The 16,034-nt window shown below is 51.2% G+C and overlaps 1 long non-coding RNA gene across 1 annotated transcript in view; it reads right to left on the bottom strand.

Annotated features, from left to right (window-relative positions):
• LOC140396099 (uncharacterized) overlaps positions 1 to 16,034 on the bottom strand; it is a 122,641-nt gene that overhangs the window by 90,942 nt on the left and 15,665 nt on the right. The window contains exon 2 of the long non-coding RNA XR_011936449.1: positions 14,164 to 14,299. This is a non-coding gene — a long non-coding RNA (uncharacterized lncRNA). The remainder of the gene's footprint in view (positions 1 to 14,163; positions 14,300 to 16,034) is intronic.

The raw sequence follows: 16,034 nt of genomic DNA, 5'->3' as shown, positions 1-16,034 counted from the left end.
CGGGACACCACTACCCAGGACACCCCTACCCGGGACACCACTACCCAGGACAGCACTACACGGGACAGCACTACCCGGGACAGCACTACCCAGGACACCCCTACCCGGGAAGACGAAATACAGGACAGTGACTCAGAGTGGATGGGTGGAGACGAACACCCACCCCAAAGTGCCATGGACTCAGAGTGGGACGAAGAGCACGACACAACGCCACTGCTGTCACCAACACCCTCCACCATCGCAGAAACACTCACCTCGGTTGGGCACTTTAGTGATGAGGCGTCTGGTACACTCACTGGTGCGCACAACACAGCCGTCCCGGTACAGCAAGTGGAGGTAGGAGCAGCAGAGGGACCGGGCGGTCGGAGGGCAGCCCAGGCCAAGCGAACATCTGCCGCCCAGATGGATCCCGGGTTCCTGGAGTTACCACACCCACACATAGATCCGATGCAACCACCGACACAGAGACGAGCGAATAGGCTGACGGGTGGCTTGCGGCGGCTGCGGTCGCAGGTGGAGGAGTCCACCCGCGTCCAGGAGCTGGGAGTGGTCCCGGTCATGCGTGCCACCCAGGCTGACACCACACGGGTGGCGTCCGCGGTGGAGGCAATGGGTGCGACGGTGTCAGACATGGGGAACGGTTTGCGAGGCCTGGGGCCTTCCGTGCAGGCGGCGTCTGTGGCCCAGGAAATGGCTGCTCTCTCACAGGAGGCCATGAGCCAGTGCCAGCGCCAGATGGCAGAGGCGCTCAACGCCATAGCCCAGTCTCAGCAGGCCATGGCCCAGTCTCAGCAGGCCATGGCCCAGTCTCAGCAGGCCATAGCCCAGTCTCTGCAGGCCATGGCCCAGTCTCAGCAGGCCATAGCCCAGTCTCTGCAGGCCATGGCCCAGTCTCTGCAGGCCATGGCCCAGTCTCAGCAGGCCATCGCTGAGGGCATCGGCGCCAGTGGCCATGTGCGAGCTGGCGTCGCACTGTCGCAGACAGGGTTCGACAACCCCCTGGGCTCCATGGCTGCAAACCTGCAGACCCCTGTCGATACCAGCACGGGCCTCCAGGACTGGCAGCGCCAGATGTCGGGGGCGCGTCGGATGGCCAGTCCGTTCGCATCCCCCACCCATGTAGAGGCCTGGGGGCCATCGGGCACCCCGAGGGAGGAGGAGGTGGTGTGGTCCATCCCGGCTCCCTCTGTAGGGGAGGTCCCGGTACACCGCGACACCTCGGACTCCCCCCCTTCCGTCCCAGGTGCATCGGGTGGGCAACGGGCAGGACAGGCTGGCAGCTCGCCATCCCAGTCGCCCGGGCCGCAGCCTGGCCCATCTAGGCCAGGACGCCCAGGAAACGGCCGCCAAAGGGATCCAGTGTCAGAGGGCAGGAATCACAGGAGTCCACCTCCAGTTCTGCTGTACCGTCTGGGGAACCACGTAGACGTAGTCAAAGGGCCCGTAAGGCCAAACAATTAGACACTGAGTAAGTTGGCACGGGTGCAGGGCACAGATGAGTTTTAGGGGCTAGGGCACGTGCATGAACTCCTTTGGTTATTAAAGTCAATGTTACACCTACCGAAGCTGCCTTTGTGCTCTGTCCAAAGTGTGCGGGGGTGTCATGTACGTTGAGCGCAAGTGTGTGTGTGAGGGGTGGTCTTACCTCAGCCCCAGGTGAGTCTGCCCCCTTCCCCCTGGGCCGCCATCAACATCCCCCGGGCAGAGGACGGGACCGTGCGCTGCAGTGTCACAGCCGCATGCAGGGATGGTCCGGGTGGATGGTGGTACTGTGGCCATGGGTCAGACATAGTCCAACAATGTAGAGCCATGAGCTCATCGGAGGCGGGTTGTCATCATTCTCCATGGCCTGCGATAGACACGCGTCCACCCGCAACTGGGTGAGCCCGGCCCGTTGTGCCGCCGGTGGATCGGCAATTGGGGGTGGGGGGGTGGTGTGCATGCAGGTGGGGTGTGTGGGGTTGGGGAGGGGGGTGAGGGTGCTGGGTGGGTGGATGGGTGGGGGGTGTGGGTGGTCGGCTGTTGTCATGGTGTGCGGTCTGTGGCCATACTACCCGATTCCCACGCCCATCTAGTCAGTGAAGCGGGCGTCTATCAGTCTGTCCCGTGCCCGCTGGGCCAGCCGGTAACGGTGGACAGCCACCCGCCTGTGTCGACCCCATCTGCCCTGACCATTGCCCCCATCCCCCTCATCTGGGGAGGACTGGGCCTCTTCCTGCTGCTCCTCCACTCCGCCCTCCTCTGCCTGCGGCACATCGCCCCTCTGCTGGGCTATGTTGTGCAGGACGCAGCACACCACAATGATGCGGCCGACCCTATCTGACCGATACTGGAGGGCGCCCCCAGAGAGGTCCAGGCACCTGAAACGCATCTTCAGCACGCCAAAGCACCTCTCGATCACTCCCCTTGTCGCTACATGGGCATCATTGTAGCGGTTCTCCGCCTCATTGCGTGGCCTCCGTATAGGCGTCATCAGCCACGATCGCAATGGGTAGCCCCTGTCGCCCAGCAACCAGCCCCTCAGCCGGGGATGGCGTCCCTCGTACATGCCGGGGATGGATGACCGCGACAACACGAATGAGTCGTGTACACTGCCTGGGTGACGGGCGCAGACGTACAGGATCATCATGCGGTGGTCGCAGACCACCTGTACGTTCATTGAATAGGTCCCCTTCCTATTAGTGAACACGGCCCTGTTCTCTGCAGGTGGCCGCACGGCGATGTGCATCCCATCGATCGCGCCCTGGACCATGGGGAACCCGGCAACGGCAGAGAAGCCCACGGCCCGGGCACCTTGGCTGGCCCAGTCCACGGGGAAGCGGATGTAGCGGTGCGCCATGGCATAAAGGGCATCTGTCACTGCCCGGATGCACCGATGCACCGATGTCTGCGATATGCCGGACAGGTCCCCACTCGGTGCCTGGAATGACCCCGTTGCATAAAAGTTCAGGGCCACCGTAACCTTGACGGACACGGGGAGAGGGTGTCCCCGCCAGTGCCACGCGGTGACAGGTGTGCCAGCAGGTGGCAGATGTGTGCCACGGTTTCCCGGCTCATCCGGAGTCTCCTCCTGCATTCCCGGTCCGTGAGGTCCTGGTATGACTGCCGGGGCCGGTACACACGGGGCGCCCTCGGGTGCCTCCGTTGCCGTGGGGCCGCGACGTCCTCCTCCCCCTCCTCGTCCTGTTGGTCAGGTGTCCCTCCAGCCTGGGCGGCTGCCGCCTGCCCCTCTGCGGCAGCATGCGCCGCCTCTCTGGCACGCTCCTCCTCCTCCTCCTCCTCCTCATCCAGGGCAACATAGACATGAGCGGCTGCCACCACGGCGGCCAACATCGCTCGATGGTCTGACAACATGACGGCCTGGTGGGGGGGAGGGGAACGACGACATGTCATCATTGCCCATATCCCCTCCTCCCCCCAGCCAGGTGGCATGGACCGCATGGGTCCAACTGTTGGAGGCTGGCACCTGGCCAGGTGGACCAACTCATTTGCCCTCCCATCACCCACCCCAGCACGGACCCCCTCCCCAACCCCCAACCTCCATCCCGGCACGGACCCCCCCTCCAACACCCAACCTCCACCCCGGCACGGACCCCCCCCCAGCCTCCACCCCGGCATGGACCCCCCCCCCAACCCCCAACCTCCACCCCGGCACGGACCCCAACCCCCAACCTCCACCCCAGCACGGACCCCCCCCCAACCCCAAACCTCCACCCCGGCACGGACCCCCCCCCCAACATCCACCCCGGCACGGACCCCCCCCCAACCTCCACCCCGGCACGGACCCCCTCCCGGCACTCCCCCGGAGCCCAGCCTACTCTAACCATGCCCCCCCCCCCCCCCGCCGCACACACACACACACACACAAGCCGAGACACACCTCGCCTCACGCAATCAGTCTGCGGCCACGCCATTTCCTGCCCAGAGCCAACCCCCCAGGCCGTCACTCACCTCCTCGCTAGTCGGCGTGAGCCTGGAGCACCGGGTCACGCCGATGAAAAGGAGGTTTGATTGACGTCGACGTGAACGGTCATCACGTCGACGGGACTTCGGCCCATCCGGAAGGGAGAATATCGGCAGGCCGAAAATCGGCTGCCTTGCGCAGACCCGTGACATTCTCTGCGGCAGCGGCGCCATTAACGCCCCGCCGACTTTTCTCCCTTCGGAGACTTCGGCGGGGGCGGGATTCACGCCGGCCAACGGCCATTCTCCGACCCGGCGGGGGGTCGGAGAATGACGCCCATCATCACCAACGCCTCCACTATTTCTTCAGCTATCTCCTTTAGAACTCTAGGATGTAGCCCATCTGGGCCCGGAGATTTATCAATTTTTAGACTTCTTAGTTTCTCTAGCACTTTCTCCTTTGTGATGGCTACCATATTCAACTCTGTCCCCTGACTCTCCGGAATTGTTGGGATATTACTCATGTCTTCTACTGTGAAGACTGAGGCAAAGTACTTATTCAGTTCCTCGGCTATTTCCTTGTCTCCCATCACAAAATTACCAGCGTCATTTTGGAGCGGCCCAATGTCAACTTTTGCCTCCCGTTTGTTTTTAATGTATTTAAAGAAACTTTTACTATCATTCCTAATGTCATTGGCTAGCCTACCTTCAAATTTGATCCTCTCTTTCCTTATCTCTCTCTTTGTTATCCTCTGTTTGTATTTGTAGCCTTCCCAATCTTCTGACTTCGCACTACTCTTTGCCACATTATAGGCTTTCTCTTTTGCTTTGATGCATTCCCTCACTTCGTTTGTCAGCCATGGCTGCCTAATCCCCCTCCGATAACCTTTCTTTTCTTTGGGATGAACCTCTGTACTGTGTCCTCAATTACTCCCAGAAACTCCTGCCATTGCTGTTCTACTGTCTTTCCCACTAGGCTCTGCTCCCAGTCGATTTTCGTCAGTTCCTCCCTCATGCCCCTGTAGTTACCTTTATTTAACTGTAACACCTTTACATCTGATTCTACCTTCTTTCTTTCAAATTGGAGATTGAATAGACCATATTATGATCACTGCCTCCTAAGTGCTCCCTTACTTTAAGATCTTTAATCAAGTCTGGCTCATTACATAACACTAAGTCCAGAATGGCCTGTCCCCTCGTGGGCTCCATCACAAGCTGTTCCAAAAAGCCCTCCTGTAAACATTCAATGAATTCCCTTTCCTTGGGTCCACTGGCAGTATTATTTACCCAGCCCACCTGCATATTAAAGTCCCCCATGATCACTGTGACCTTGCCTTTCTGACATGCACTTTCTATTTCGTGGTGCATCTTGTGCCCCTGGTCCTGACCACTGTTAGGAGGCCTGTACATAACGCCCATTCTGTTTTTTTTGCCTTTGTGGTTCCTCAACTCTACCCACACAGACTCCATATCATCCGACCCCATGTCGTTTAGTGCTATTGATTTAATTTCATTCCTAATTAACAAGGCAACCCCACCCCCTCTGCCCACCTCTCTGTCTTTTCGATAGGTTGTGAATCCCTGGATGTTTAAATGCCAGTCCTGAACCCCCTGCAACCATGTCTCTGTGATGCCTACCACATCATACCTGCCAGTCACAATCTGGGCCACAAGCTCATCTACCTTGTTCCGTACACTGCGCGCATTTAAATATAGCACCTTTAATTCTCTATTGACCGTCCCTTTTTGTTTTCTTAGTGTGGTGGACCTTGGTTTACTGAGCCTTTCCATACACTGTGTCATATTTTGTGGGATGGGGACTATTGTAACCTCTCGTGAGTTCTGTCTTTTCGTGCTTTTTTGTATTCCTAAGCAGCTACGCTTCCCACTGATTACTTCACCTCTTGGTTCCCTGACTTTCCCTTCCCGCCCCAATCTTTAGTTTAAAGTCCTATTGACCACCCTATTTACTCTTTTCGCCAGAACACTGGTCCCAGCTCGGTTCAGGTGGAGACCGTCCCAACGGTATAGGTCCCCCCTGTCCCAAAACTGACGCCAGTGTCCCATGAAAAGGAACCCCTCATTCCCACACCACTCTTTCAGCCACGTGTTAACTTCCCTTATTCTTGCCTCCCGATGCCAATTTGCACGTGGCTCGGGCAGTAATCCGGAGATTATGACCCTTGAGGACCTGTTTTTTAATTTGAATCCTAGCTCTTTATAATCTCTAAACAGGTCCTCTTTCCTAGACTTGCCTATGTTGTTGGTACCGACATGGACCACAACAACTGGATCCTCCCCCTCCCTCTCCAGTATCCTTTCAAGCCGGTCAGAGATGTCCCGCACCCTAGCACCGGGCAGGCAACATACCATGCGGGACTCTTTATCCTGCTCACAAAGGATACTATCTATCCCCCTGATAATAGAATCCCCTACAACTACAACTTGCCTATTTACTCCCTCCCCTTGAATGGCCTGCTGAACCATGGTGCCTTGGTCAGTTGACTCATCCTTCCTGCAACCCTGTTCGCCATCCACACAGGGAGCAAGTGCCTCATACCTGTTGGACAGAGTCAAGGGCTAAGGCTCCTGAGTTCCTGACTGCTGGTTCCCTTTACCTGCCTGACTTGCTGTCAACCCTGCTGTCCCTGGCCACTAGCAGGATTTAAACTACTTACTCTGACAGGTGTGACTGCCTCCTGAAACACAGTGTCCAGGTAAGTCTCCCCCTCCCGGATGTGCCTCAGTGTTTGAAGCTCAGACTCCAGCTCATCAACTCTGAGCCGGAGCTCTTCGAGCAGCCAACACTTACTGCAGATGTGGTCGCTGCAGCTCGCAATGGGATCTGCCAGCTCCCACATCAAGCAGCTCAAGCACATCACCTGACCAGCCATCACTAATTAATTAATTAAATTTAAGTTTATGGTGGGGGCAGCTTCAGCCAATCAGACACTACCCTGCACTTTTAACTGAAAAACAGCACAATTAGATTAACCACTTACCTTTCCTGGTTACCTCACTGCACCAAACTAGCAAATTCTCACTGTCTCTCTCTCACTCCGGCTGTGTCTCCTTGACCTGCGCAATGCTGATAATATAATAATGCTAATAATAATATAATATGGCACTTACCTCACACCAATGGGTCTTTTTATTAGGTTAGAGGAGGAGGGTGGGTGGGAGACACTACACGTGTAGTAATGTATTTGTGAAGATGTCCCTTAAATGTCACTATCGTCCCTCCACCTCCTCCGATAGTGAGTTCCAGGCACCCACTACCCTCTGTGTAAAAAACTTGCCTCGTACATCTACTCTAAACCTTGCCCCTTAAACTTATGCCCCCTAGTAATTGACCCCTCTACCCTGGGGAAAAGCCTCTGACTATCCACTCTGTCTATGCCCCTCATAATTTTGTAGACCTCTATCAGGTCGCCCCTCAACCTCCGTCATTCCAGTGAGAACAAACCAAGTTTATTCAACCACTGCTCCATAGCTAATGCCCTCCATACCAGGCAACATTCTGGTAAATCTCTTCTGCACCCTCTCTAAAGCCTCCACATCCTTCTGGTAGTGTGGCGACCAGAATTGAACACTATACTCCAAGTATGGCCTAACTAAGGTTCTATACAGCTGCAACATGACTTGCCAATTCTTATACTCAATGCCCCGGCCAATGAAGGCAAGCATGCCGTATGCCTTCTTGACTACCTTCTCCACCTGTGTTGCCCCTTTCAGTGACCTGTGGACCTGTACTCCCAGATCTCTCTGACTTTCAATACTCTTGAGGGTTCTACCATTCACTGTACATTCCCTACCTGCATTAGACCTTCCAAAATGCATTACCTCACATTTGTCCGGATTAAACTCCATCTGCCATCTCTCCGCCCAAGTCACCAAACAATCTAAATCCTGCTGTATCCTCTGACAGTCCTCATCGCTATCCGCAATTCCACTAACCTTTGTGTCGTCTGCAAACTTACTAATCAGACCAGTTACATTTTCCTCCAAATCATTTATATATACCACAAACAGCAAAGGTCCCAGCACTGATCCCTGCGGAACACCACTGGTCACAGCCCTCCAATTAGAAAAGCATCCTTCCATTGCTACTCTCTGCCTTCTATGACCTGGCCAGTTCTGTATCCACCTTGCCAGCTCACCCCTGATCCCGTGTGACTTCACCTTTTGTACTAGTCTACCATGAGGGACCTTGTCAAAGGCATGACTGAAGTCCATATAGACAACATCCACTGCCCTACCTGCATCAATCATCTTAGTAACCGCCTCGAAAAACTCTTTCAAGTTAGTGAGACACGACCTCCCCTTCACAAAACCATGCTGCCTCTCACTAATACGTCCATTTGCTTCCAAATGGGAGTAGATCCTGTCTCGAAGAATTCTATCCAGTAATTTCCCTACCACTGAAGTAACGCTCACCGGCCTGTAGTTCCCTGGATTATCCTTGCTACCCTTCTTGAACAGAGGAACAACATTGGCTATTCTCCAGTCCTCCGGGACACCACCTGAAGACAGTGAGGATCCAAAGATTTCTGTCAAGTCCTCAGCAATTTTCTCTCCAGCCTCCTTCAGTATTCTGGGGTAGATCCCATCAGGTCCTGGGACTTATCTACCTTGATATTTTTTAAGACGCCCAACACCTCGTCTTTTTGGACCTCAATGTGACCCAGGCTATCTGCACACCCTTCTCCAGACTCAACATCTACCAATTTCTTCTCTTCTTCACCCTAGGACCACTCTTATCCTTGTCCACCAGCACTTTAAAACTTACTGAATTATGGGACGTCATTCTCCGACCCCCCGCCGGGTCGGAGAATGGCCGTTGGCCGTCGTGAATCCCGCCCCCGCCCAAGTCTCCGGCACCGGAGATTGGGCGGGGGCGGGAATCGGGCCGCGCCGGTTGGCGGGACCCCCCGCTCAATTCTCCGGCCCGGATGGGCCGAAGTCCCGCCCAGAAATTGCCTGTCCCGCCGGCGTAAATCAAAGCTGGTATTTACTGGCGGGACCAGGCGGCGTGGGCAGGCTCCGGGGTCCTAGGGGGGCGTGGGGCGATCTGACCCCGGGGGGTGCCCCCACGGTGGCCTGGCCTGCGATCAGGGCCCACCGATCCGCGGGCGGGCCTGTGCCGTGGGGGCACTCTTTCCCTTCCGCCTCCGCCACGGCCTCCACCATGGCGGAGGCGGAAGAGTCTCTCCCCACGGCGCATGCGCGGGAAACTGTCGCCGGCCGCTGACGCTCCCGCGCATGCGCCGCATTTCTGCGCCAGCTGGCGTGGCACCAAACGCCATTTCCGCCAGCTGGCGGGGCAACAAACGCCATTTCCGCCAGCTGGCGGGGCGGAAATTCCTCCGGTGCCGGCCTAGCCCCTCAATGTTGGGGCTCGGCCCCCAAAGATGCGGAGCATTCCGCACCTTTGGGCCGGCGCGATGCCCGTCTGATTGGTGCCGTTTTGGGCGCCAGTCGGTGGACATCGCGCCGTTGGGGGAGAATTTCGCCCGTGGTCACTGTTCCCGAAATGCTCCCCTGCTGAAACTTCTACCACTTGGCAGGGCTCACTCCCCAATACCAGGTCCAGTACCGCCCCTTCCCTAGTTGGACTGTCTAAAAAGCCCTCCTGGATGCTCCTTACAAACTCTGCCCCGTCTTAGCCCCTGGCACTAAGTGAGTCCCAGTCAATATTGGGGAAGTTGAAGTCTCCCATCACCACAACCCTGTTGTTTTTACTCTTTTCCAAAATCTGTCTACCTATCTGCTCCTCTATCTCCTGCTGGCTGTTGGGAGGCCTGTAGTAAACTCCCAACATTGTGACTGCACCCTTCTTATTCCTGATCTCTACCCATATAGCCTCACTGCCCTCTGAGGTGTCCTCCCACAGTACAGCTGTGATATTCTCCCTAACCAGTAGCGCAACTCCGCCACCCCTTTTACATCTCCCTCTATCCCGCCTGAAACATCTAAATCCTGGAACATTTAGCTGCAATCCTGCCCTTCCCTCAACCAGGTCTCTGTAATGGCAACAACATCATAGTTCCAAGTACTAATCCAAGCTCTAAGTTCATCTGCCTTACCCGTAATACTTCTTGCATTAAAACATATGCACTTCAGGCCACCAGACCCGATGAGTTTAGCAACTTCTCCCTGTCTGCTCTGCCTCAGAACCACACTGTCCCTATTCCCTAGTTCTCCCTCAATGGTCTCACCTTCTGACCTATTGCTACCGTGCCCACCCCTCTGCCATACACTTAGTTCCCTCGTCCAAATCATTAATATATAATGTGAACAGTTGGAGTCCTAGCATAGATCCATGTGGTACCCCACTAGTCACTGCCTGCCAATCAAAAAAGATCCATTTATTCCAACGTTTTGCTTCCTGCCTGCTAACATGCTTTTTTCCACCTCAAGACGTGACCCATAATTCCCATGCACTTTACCTTTGCATATTAATCTGCTATGTGAGACCTATTCCGAAGGTCTGAATAAACCACAACTCCCTGATCAACCCTATATTTTACATCATTCCAGCAGATTTGTCAAACATGATTTTCCTTTCATAAATCCATGCTGACTTTGTCTGATTACCCCACTACTTTCCAAATGCTGTGTTATGAAATCCTTGATAATGGACTCCAGCAACTTCTCTACTATCGACGTTCGGCTCACTGATCTATAGTTCCCTCTTTTCTTGCCACCTCCCTTTTGTAACAGTGGTGTTACATTTGCACCCCTGCAATCTGTAGGAACCATTCCAGAGTCCAAATAATTTTGGAAAATTAACACCAATTAATCTACTCTTTCTGGAGCCACTTCCTTAATTCAACTGGGATTAAGATTAATTGCCCTGGAGATTGATAGCCCTGGGGATTTGTCTGTCTTTAATACCATGAATTTTGCCAAAACCATTTCTTTACTGATACTAATTTCCTTTCGCTCCTCACTACAATTTGTGCTGCTCAGAACTTCCAGTATATTATTATGTTGGGGTACACAGAGGGTCAATTCTGACTTCTCCCTCTGTGTACCCGAACAGGTGCCGGAATGTGGCGACTCGGGGTTTTTCACAGTATCCTCATTGCAGTGTTAATTTAAGCCTCACAGCGTGACAACAAAGAAACAAAGTTAGAATTTAGTTCCTCAGCCTTTTCTTTGTTCCCTGTTATAAATTCCTCTGTTACTGATTGTAAGGGGCCTCCATTAGGTTTTATTAATCTTTTTCTCTAATATACCTGGAGAAACTTTACAGTCAGTTTTTATGTTCCCCGCTAGTTTACTTTCAATTATATTTTCCCCTACTTAATTAATCCGTGGTCTGCCTTTACTGAATTGTAAAGTGTTCCCAATCTTTAGGTCCATTGCTTTTTCTTGCTAATTTGTATGCCTCTTCTTTCAATCTAATACTATCTCTAATTCGTCTTGCAAGCCATGGTTTGGCCACTAATTCCTTTCTACTCTTGCACCAAATAGGAATAAACAACTTTTGGCTTCCACCTATTTGTTCCTTCAATCCTGCAATTGCTGGTCCACTGTCCTTCTTTACATTAATGTTTCTCAGTCCATCATTGCCACCTCATGCCTCATACCATCAGAGTTACCTTTTTTGAGGTTCAGGACCTTGGTCTCAGAATCAACGACCTCATTATTTACCTTAATATGGTCACTCACCCCCAAGGGTACTCTCACAACTGGATTGCAATCTAATCATTTATCATTTCACAACACCCAGTCCAAGTTGGCCTGTTCCCTTGTTGGTTCCTCTATGTACTGGTCCAGAAAACTGTTCAGTAAACACTCCATAAATTCTTCCTCATTTGTACTGTGACTAATTTGAGCCACCCAATCTATATTCAGATTAAAGTCACCCATAATCACCAATGTTCCCTTAACCCATGTATCTCTAATTCCCTGTTACTGATTGTAAGGGGCCTCCATTAGGTTTTATTAATCTTTTTCTCTAACATACCTGGAGAAACTTTACAGTCAGTTTTTATGTTCCCCGCTAGTTTACTTTCAATTATATTTTCCCCTACTTAATTAATCCTGCTGTACCCAACATTACCACTGCACTTTGGAGGTCTGTATACCACCCCAACGAATGATTTTTTGGCCCTTGATATTTCATAACTCCACCCAGACAGATTCCAAATCATCTGTACTAATATAATTCCCGAATGTTGTATTAAAACTTTATTTAATCAACAATTCAAATCCACCACCTTCTCATGTCTGTCCATCTTTCCTAAAAACTGAATAGCCCTCAATGCTTAGTTCCAGTCTTGGTCACCTTGGAGCCATGTCTTCGTAATCCAAACTATATCAGACCCCTTTACATCTATCTGCCCAACTAATTCATCCATTTTATTTCAAATGGTCCACGAATTCAAGAACAAAACATTAAGGCTATGCCCCAATAATCTAAAACACTCCCCCTCACACAATCCATGCATTCACCCGATACACCCTACTATTCCTACTCTGACTAGCATGTGGCACTGGTATTAATCCTGTGATCAAAATCTTTGAGGTCCCACTTCTCAATTCTCTTCCTGACTCCCTATAACCTGCTTTCAGGGCATCATTCATTTTTTTTTTTAGCGATATTCTTTACCATCCGGGAGTCTCGTTTATGACCACATACATGCCTATCTATTCCCCTTACAGTCGAATCCCATATAATTTTGCAAACTCATGCTTTTTACTCCTCCCCGCTGCAGCAGAACCAACCTGGTGCAGCGAATTTGGATGTTGCTGCTTTGCCCTGAGAGGTCATTCCCCTTAAAAGTATCCAAAACGGTATCTCTGTTTTGCAGGGGAATGACCACAGGAGATTCACAAACTGCCTGCCTTGTTCTCTTGTTCTGCCTCATGGTCACCCATTGTCTCCCTGCCTGTGGAGTCTGAGCCTGCGGTGTGACCGCCATGTGCTATCTATGATACACTCCATCTGACGGATGCTCCAGAGTGTCCCCAGCCACCAATCTAGCTCCGAAACACGGGCTTCCAGGAGCTGAGGCTGACGACACGTCCACCACATGCTGGCCCCAGGTACCCACATGCCACAAGAGGAACAAACCATGGCTTTGAGTTCTCCTGCCATGACTTATTCTTTTAAATTACAGCTTTTGAAGATGCTAGATATTTGATTAAATCGAATTCTCTTTGGCCTTTCTTTGCTTGTCCTCATTAATAACAATTAGAGCCCATACAGATTATAAACCACAGAACTTATTTTTCAAACTATAATTGATGATAGTTGTAAAAACTTACCGATGTTGTCAACTACTTTCCAATCTGCTCTCCCCCTTGTAGCCTCAGCTGCAGCAGGGCAAGGCCAGTCTCTGAAGATTATTTACAAAGCAAGGAGAAAAAGCAAAGAACACGTCTACCCCTCTGCAGCGAATCCCCACTCTGCTTCAAATTCGCAACTTAAAAGTTTCAAGTTGATTCTGCCTGTGGCCTTTCCCCCACTGCTCATGCGCAAAACTCACAGGAGCATTTCAAAACTACATTGATACTGAATCATATTAACAAATAGCAGTGACTGGTAACCAAACTGTTGCACGAGAAGTATTAGTTTAAGGGCTATCTTCAGGGATGGGAAAAGCATAGATATGTTTACAATGGGAATTTTCTAGCCCAGGAGCCAGGCGGTTGAGGCAAGTTGATCAATGGTGGGTCAGTTCAATTGTCGGAATGGTAGGAGGCAAGAATGATTGCTATAACATTAATGCAATATATCACAAGCGATTGAATGTCGATGGGAATGCGAGGCAACTCAAGCTCACTCCTTAGAGAATCATAGATGAGGTTGGATCACAAAAACAAATATGAAATTTCTGATAAAGACTCAACAGTCGACAGTGATAACTCTCTGTTTGGAAATAAATGTACAGCTTATTTAAATAACGTTTTCTGGTGGACATAAGGCACACATCAGTCATGATTCTATTGAATATCAGTCATGATACAGAGATAGATAGATTCTATATTAATAAGGGGATCAGGAAGGCAGGAGAACAGGAGAATGGGGATGAGAAAAATATCAGCCATGATTGAATGACGGAGTAGACTCGATGGGCCGAGTGGCCTAATTCTGCTCTTATGCCTCATGGTCTTATGGTCTTATGATTCAACTGAATGATAGTATAGTCCTGATGGGCTGAATGGTCTCCGCTTGTTTCTTTCACTTTATCAAGACTTTGGGACTGTGAGATAATTTTCAATTATAAAATCACCGTGGTAACCTACCAATAGGTGTGAGCTCCACCAGCACCAGCAGTCCAAGCACCAAGAGTGGAGTTTTACACATCTTCCGCTGAGTCCCTCAGTGTCACAATGAAGAGGATGCAGCAGTGACGCTCTTTATATAATCGGAGTGAGCTTTCTGTAGTAAATAATCACACAGACATGACTCTACCTTGGTTAATCAAATTGGGCAGTGGTGTATAATGCAACTGGAATCGACTCCTAAATATGTTACCCAAGATCTTTTTTAAATATCAAGCGAGACTGATTTCTGCAATGATTGAAATGGTAAAGGTTTAACGGATTTTATCAGTGTTGAAAGCAAGAATCCTTCTGCCGTGAAGGGGACATTTGGCCCATTTTGTCTCTGCTGGTTCTTTAAATGTTCTGCCAAATTCTTCCTCCTCAATTGCTTCTCTTTTTCCAACGGCCCAAAATTCCTGCCTTGTCAATTATTGATCCAATTCCCAGTGTTCAGATTTTTACTGGACATGGCTCAATTATCAGTCAAGACAGCAGATTCCAGATTACATCGAATTTCCAACGTGGTGCTTCTTTCTGAACCATGATGTCCCAGAGCAGCACGGTGGCCCAGTGGTTAGCATTGCTGCCTCACGACGCCGAGGTCCCAGGTTCGATCCCGGCCCTGGGTTACTGTCCGTGTGGAATTTGCACATTCTGCCTATGTCTGCATGGGTTTCGCCCCCATAACCCAAAGTTGTGCAGGGTAGGTGGATTGGCCATGCTAAATTGCCCCGTAAGTGGAAAAAATAAATTGTGCACTCTAAATTTATAAAATAAAACGTGATTTCCCACCTACAGTTGTTTACAGGGCCCTGAACAGCGCGTGGTCCATCTCCCGCACCAGTATCTACTCCCTCCCAGAACAAGGATGGAGTCCGCCTCGTTCTCACATTTCACACCACCTGCCTCTGCCATTTTCGCGTCCTCCAGCATGATGCCACCACCAAACACATCTTCCCTTCACTTTCCCTGTCAGCATTCCGCAGAGACCATTCCCTCCAAGAAAATCAAGTCCAATCCTCTACCATGCCCAACACCTCTCCCATCACCCATGGCACCTTCCCATACAAATCACCTGCCCCTTGACCTCTTCCATGCTTAACATCTCAGGCCCAAAACACAAATTCCAGGTTAAGCAGCGTTTCATCTGCACCTCTTTCAATTTGGTATATTGCATTCGCTGCTCCCAATGTGCTCTCCTTTGTATTGGAGAGACCAAACGTCGTCTGGGTGATGGCTTTGCTCAGCACCTTCAGTCTGTGCGCATTAGGGACCCTGACCTTCCTGTTGCTTCCCATGTAACACACGACCCTGCTACCATGCCCACATGCCTGCCCTTGGCCTGCTGCAATATTCCAGTGCAGATCAATGTAAGCTGGAGGAACAGCATCTCATCTTCCGGTTAGTCACGCTCAACACTTCCGGTCTCAACATAGAATTCAACAACTTCAGATGATTAGCTCTACCCCACTCGACCTCTTTGTTTTCATTCCATTTCATTTTAGACAACAAGGAACAAAGAAAAACAACATGTATAGAACCTTGGAATATTGCGCACAATTCTGGTCACCACAGTACCAGAAGGATGTAGAGGCTTTAGAGAGGGTGGAGAGAAGGTTTACCAAGATGTTGGCTGTCTGGAAGGTGTTAGCTATGTGGAGAAGCTGAATAGATTAGAGCTGTTTTCAATAGAAAGACGGAAGTTGAGGGGTGACCTGATAGAGGTCTACAAGATTATGAGGTTCATGGATAGAATGGATGAGGAGGCACTCTTTCCCAGGGTGGAGGGGTCAGTCACATGGGGGCATAGGTTTAAGATCCGTGGAGCAAAGTTTAAAAGGGATGTGTGA

Source organism: Scyliorhinus torazame, chromosome 19, assembly GCF_047496885.1.
Source record: "Scyliorhinus torazame isolate Kashiwa2021f chromosome 19, sScyTor2.1, whole genome shotgun sequence".
NCBI lineage: Eukaryota > Metazoa > Chordata > Chondrichthyes > Carcharhiniformes > Scyliorhinidae > Scyliorhinus > Scyliorhinus torazame.
Note: the sequence above shows the minus strand (reverse complement) of the source record. Positions and strands in the feature narration are given on the sequence as shown.